Genomic DNA, 6,000 nt, shown 5'->3' on the forward strand with positions numbered 1-6,000 from the left:
TATTTGCTTATGTTAAATGATGTGCCGCTCCCTTTGCACATCGATAGGATCTACAACAGTCATAGACTGAGTTACACTGAACGCGATTTATTTCCTATCTCTGTCTATCGCACTTATTACAGATAGGGAAATGCTCTTTTTAGTGGGTGTAAACGGACGTACGTAGAATTCGAGTTAGCCGTAGTTAGAAACGTCAAACTATAAGCGCGCGCGAGGGTTTGCATATTCCGTGACTATAGTAAATTTATAAATTAAAAAAATACAATCGGGACGTTTTAAAACGTAGGAATAATAATTAAAATGGATCAAAGTGCCGGTTGTAGCAAACGGTCTGTTGCTCATAAACGCCCTAACCTATGCGATGCGGAATTAATAATGGTAAAAAACGTGTATAAAGGAATTCGGTCGCGAAATTCTAATACAAGTGTAAGTGAAGCTGTTGATATGTGTAGTTCGTTGACAAAAGTATCCGTTGCTACTGTTTATCGTGCCATAAAAAATAGTGTAGAAGTGAATCCAAAGAAGAAAAAAGTGGAAACACGAGGGAGGAAGAAAATAGAAGTCGACGTTGACGTGAAATACTCCATACGTAGGAAAATTCATGGATTTTTCTTTAGAAATGAAATACCAACGATAAAGAAAATTCAAGCTGCAATAGCTGAAGATGAGGATATTCCTAATTTCTCTGATAAGGTTCTTAGAAGAATAATGCGTGACATGAATTTTCGATATTTGAAACGGAATCGGAATAGTATGCTCGTTGAAAAAGACGAAATTGTGGTATGGCGAAGAGAATACTTAGAAAAAATAAGAGAACTTCGTGCATCTGGTAAGAAGATATATTACATGGATGAAACATGGGTAAACGAAGGTCATACTGTATCAAAAGTTTGGCAGGATGGTAATGTTAAGAGTAAGAGACAAGCATTTTTAGATGGATTTTCTACTGGATTAAAGGCACCTTCTGGAAAAGGACGAAGATTGATTATAACACATATTGGAAGCGATACGGGATTTTTAGAAAATGGTTTGCATGTATTTGAGTCACGAAAAACGGGAGATTATCATGAAGATATGAACAGCGACGTGTTTGAAAAATGGTTTGAATATGTTTTATCATATCTGGAGCCAGGAGCAGTTGTTGTGATGGATAACGCACCTTATCATAGTAGAAGAGTTGAAATGTTACCGACATCAGCATGGAGAAAAGGAAATATTATGGACTGGTTACAATCGAAAAATATTGAATATACAGAAACCATGCTAAAAGTACAATTATTAAAAATTGTCCAAAGAGAAAAAGGTCAATACATTAAGTATGTAGTGGATGAGATGGCCAAAGATCGAGGAATTCGTGTACTCCGTTTACCGCCATACCACTGTGAATTAAACCCAATTGAGTTGGTTTGGGCACAAATAAAGAATGAAATCGCACGAAAAAACACCACCTTTAAAATAAACGACGTGAAATTATTATTACAGGATGCTATTAATCACGTCACTGCTGAAACATGGTGTAAGTGTATTGGACATGCACAGAAAGAGGAACAACGTATGTGGGATCTTGATACAACGGTAGAAGTGTTCATAGAACCAGTCATTATTCATTTGGGTGAAGATGATTCTAGTGATAGTGATAGCAACAGTGATATGTGAAATATATAATGTGAATAATGTGATATGTAAGTATTTAAATATATTAATAGTGAAGTGATTATGTGGCAGTGAAGTGAAAGTGTGACAGTGATAATATTCGTGAGATAATTATTATAAAATATGTAAGTACCTACTTAAATAAATATATTAATAGTAATCATTACAATATTTTGCGGCGGCGTAAGCCGGGTGGTGGTGGGTTATCGATGCCCAAGAGGGCATCGTTTTATAGAAAACACTTAAAATTTAAAAACAAAATGTTACTAAAATATTTTTGAAGTTTTCTCGATAAAACCTCTAAAAATAATAGATGTTATGTTTTATTATATTTTTTCCATATTTTCTACATCTTGTTGCCTTTTACGTATACACGCCTATGGATTTTCGATCCCCGCACGCCTCATCCTCCTTACTAGTCCAAGAGCTAGCGATGAATCACTATCTATATTTTCTGCCGTCGAGTATATTTGATTATAACTATAGCTATAACTCGGTTACCCATTTTTGGACAGCCTGTAGATGAGTGGTGACGTCATGGAACTTATTGGTAAAGTACCGCCCATATGTTTTTAGTAGTGGGAAATGAGCAGTTTGAAAGACTGATGTTATCAAATATCCTTTCTCAGTACATTAAAAAAATATATTTCCAATTAACAAAAATATTGTTTTTCGAAAACCATCTTTAAAATTTTATTTTTACTTCATTCTTATTAAGTGTCAAAACAACAGTTTTTCGTCTACAGAACGTAAAATCTTTTACATCTACCCTACAAAAATCAATGAAGTTATAAATGATAGAATCAGTTCACCATTTTATTTGTTATTATCAACAGAATCATAAATTCTAACAATAATTAATAACCAATATAATTACCAATCAATTTAATATTAAAATATGTGCTGTAAATTGTAGATGACATATACACATTTCAAATAAATTAATTTTAATTTTAAATTAAATAAAATTTCAAAAAATTTTCTTCACATTTTTAATAATTTTTGAGCTGTGGGATATAATTTTCGAGAAAATGTTGTTTGATACTCGATTGCGAAATACTTAATACATAATAGCCTCCAACAGATGTTCCGGTAAGGTTTATAAGCCTATTCTGTAAATTAATAAAATTCGCTTTTAAAATAAATAAATTTGTCGTAACTATTTTGTCTTTTCCTAACCTCACAAAAAGATCATGTTCCTATGAGAACAGTCTCAGTCGTAAATAAAATGTGTAAACGAAAACTTTAGGTAATTTCCTTGTATTTTCAAATAAATATTCGCTCTTCCTGTTCTTGACCCTTTTAAGGTATTTACAAGATATTTGAAACTTTTCTATTTCAACATATTTCCAGGTATTATGATGACCTTATCAACATATTTCCATTAATTTCGAGGAATTTTTATGTAATTGCAAATTTGTCAAAGGGTTTTAAGGTACCTCAATGTATGTATGTATGTACATAAATATTAAAAAAAAAGGTCATAAATTATATATTTTTTACATCGTAGATACATAACCATAGGACTAAAAAAACAGACATCTCCAATCGGTTCTACGTCCGAAAAGTTCATGTAGGGGTAGTTTTCACTTTAATTATAGCTCATTTATCGACATAGATACAGAACTGGTCAAAAAAGGCAAGAAATTATTTCCCTGTACTTCAAAAGCAAGTGATACCTTCATTTGACCTTCACGAAAAACATGAAGGCAATTTCTGGACAATCTTAAAAGCTTGCGCTATGTAAAACTTATACAGAATTAAAAAATACCTATTGCTCATGATGAAAATACGGAAATAACTAACTATAGTAGGTTCCTTTGCTTCATTTTCAGTCATAACTCCTTACTGAACTAACATAAACCCATATAATGGGTTTAAAAATAGTAAATAATAATTCCAACAATAATAGTGATATAATAATATAAAGGCACTAGTCGTCTTCGTTTTTCTGGAGAACAAGCAGATAATTTTCTACATGTTCTTGAAATTACTTTGTCACATTGTCCAAAAATAACAAACAAATTAAAATAATCCTCATTATTATAATTTAAACGATCCCCAAGCAAGGGCGTCGCCAAGGGGGACAGGGGGAAGCAGCTGACCCCCTCCCCCCAGAAATTCGAAAAGGTACAAATATAAGCTAAGAAAATATTAGAAATTTTTAATAAAATATTTTATTTACTTAAATTTTAATTTGAAAATTAATACACTAGTTTATTTTTTTTAAAAAACAATTGTAATAAATTAGTATAAACATTTATTGACAAAAGAATTTAAAAATATAAAATTTTATGTTATAAGTTATAATTTATTGTCTTCTCCCCAGACATTTTTATTTAAATTTTCGACAAAAACTATTGCAAACACGACAATAATTCGACATCTAACTTGACAAATGTCATGTTATTTTAATAGTTTTTGGTCATGGCCAATTTGATAACAGGTCTGACACGAGAAAAACTGCCCAAAATTGCAAATATCTCTAAAAGTAGTAACGGCAACCCTAACAATGCTTATATGGCTAGAAAGGAAATTTCAATCTGTATACGACAGAGTAAAACAATACAGGGTGTTCCATTTAAGTTAACCAAGTTGTTTGAAGTTATGAAAATGAAACAGAAAAAATTAAACATAGTATTAAATGTTTTAATTTGTTTATATACCATAATTTAGTGTTACCCTTTACAGGTACCAAAAATCCAGTTGATATTACGCTCCTGAAAAGAATTCGTGAACTCTTTTCAGGCATCTCCGTGAACCCTTGCAGCTGTCAAATTTTTTCTTTAAAAATTAATATATCAAATTTTACAACTCCTAAGTATACGGAATGTTTAATAAAGTGGCTCCCAAATTTTAGGTAGAATCCGAAGGTGCAATAATATATAGGGTGTCCCATTTAAAATAAAAAGGTTAATGTCGACTTCCGATATAACCAAAAAGTTTTAAATATTGTTGACTGCGTTCGCTAGGTTGCCAAATTTTCAGATTTATCGGATCAGTACTTTCCGAGATATCGATAGAGGCGATTCCTGATGGAGCACCCTGTATACTTAATAACAACTTACTTGAGTTTTTACGAGAAAAAACCTTTGTGTTTATATAAAAAAAAGTGGAATGTCCAGCCGTCGTGGATTTACACAAATGGATGAAAGAAGTCAGGATATTGGAGCAAACAAAACAGGAAACTCGAGACAATAAGCCTGAAAGGTTCCGGTGAGGTTAGTTACTGTCTCACACACACTTACGCAAAAAAGAGCTCTACAAACAGAGACTAAAAGATTTATTTTTAATGATTCGGTGGAAAAAATATTTAGGTATTTGTATCATATTTATTTATACAAAGTATCTTTATATGTATACGTAAGAGCAGATACCCATAAAGTTAATTCAAGCAAAAAATAAATTGTAAAGGGAATTTTAATATATCAGCTTACTTGAATTTCGCGGGTTCTGAATAACGTCATTAGCGGCGTTCGGCATGGTTGCATTGGGAACCGGAGTGACAAGAGTTAAGAGTAAAATCACGTGACTNATCTCCAATCGGTTCTACGTCCGAAAAGTTCATGTAGGGGTAGTTTTCACTTTAATTATAGCTCATTTATCGACATAGATACAGAACTGGTCAAAAAAGGCAAGAAATTATTTCCCTGTACTTCAAAAGCAAGTGATACCTTCATTTGACCTTCACGAAAAACATGAAGGCAATTTCTGGACAATCTTAAAAGCTTGCGCTATGTAAAACTTATACAGAATTAAAAAATACCTATTGCTCATGATGAAAATACGGAAATAACTAACTATAGTAGGTTCCTTTGCTTCATTTTCAGTCATAACTCCTTACTGAACTAACATAAACCCATATAATGGGTTTAAAAATAGTAAATAATAATTCCAACAATAATAGTGATATAATAATATAAAGGCACTAGTCGTCTTCGTTTTTCTGGAGAACAAGCAGATAATTTTCTACATGTTCTTGAAATTACTTTGTCACATTGTCCAAAAATAACAAACAAATTAAAATAATCCTCATTATTATAATTTAAACGATCCCCAAGCAAGGGCGTCGCCAAGGGGGACAGGGGGAAGCAGCTGACCCCCTCCCCCCAGAAATTCGAAAAGGTACAAATATAAGCTAAGAAAATATTAGAAATTTTTAATAAAATATTTTATTTACTTAAATTTTAATTTGAAAATTAATACACTACTATATTTTTTAAAACAACAATTGTAATAAATTAGTATAAATATTTGTAGACAAAAGAATTTAAAAATATAAAATTTTATGTTAAAAAGTAATACATTTCCATATTTAGAAATTTAGCTAATACAATTAATGTTTTT

General features: G+C 31.5%; 1 protein-coding gene across 1 annotated transcript in view; it reads left to right on the plus strand.

The window, feature by feature from the left end:
* LOC108905130 overlaps positions 1 to 6,000 on the plus strand; it is a 127,636-nt gene that overhangs the window by 103,222 nt on the left and 18,414 nt on the right. The gene's annotated exons all lie outside the window — the stretch shown is intronic.

The sequence above is a fragment of the Anoplophora glabripennis genome, unplaced genomic scaffold, assembly GCF_000390285.2.
Source record: "Anoplophora glabripennis isolate ALB-LARVAE unplaced genomic scaffold, Agla_2.0 scaffold287, whole genome shotgun sequence".
Taxonomy (NCBI): Eukaryota; Metazoa; Arthropoda; class Insecta; order Coleoptera; family Cerambycidae; genus Anoplophora; species Anoplophora glabripennis.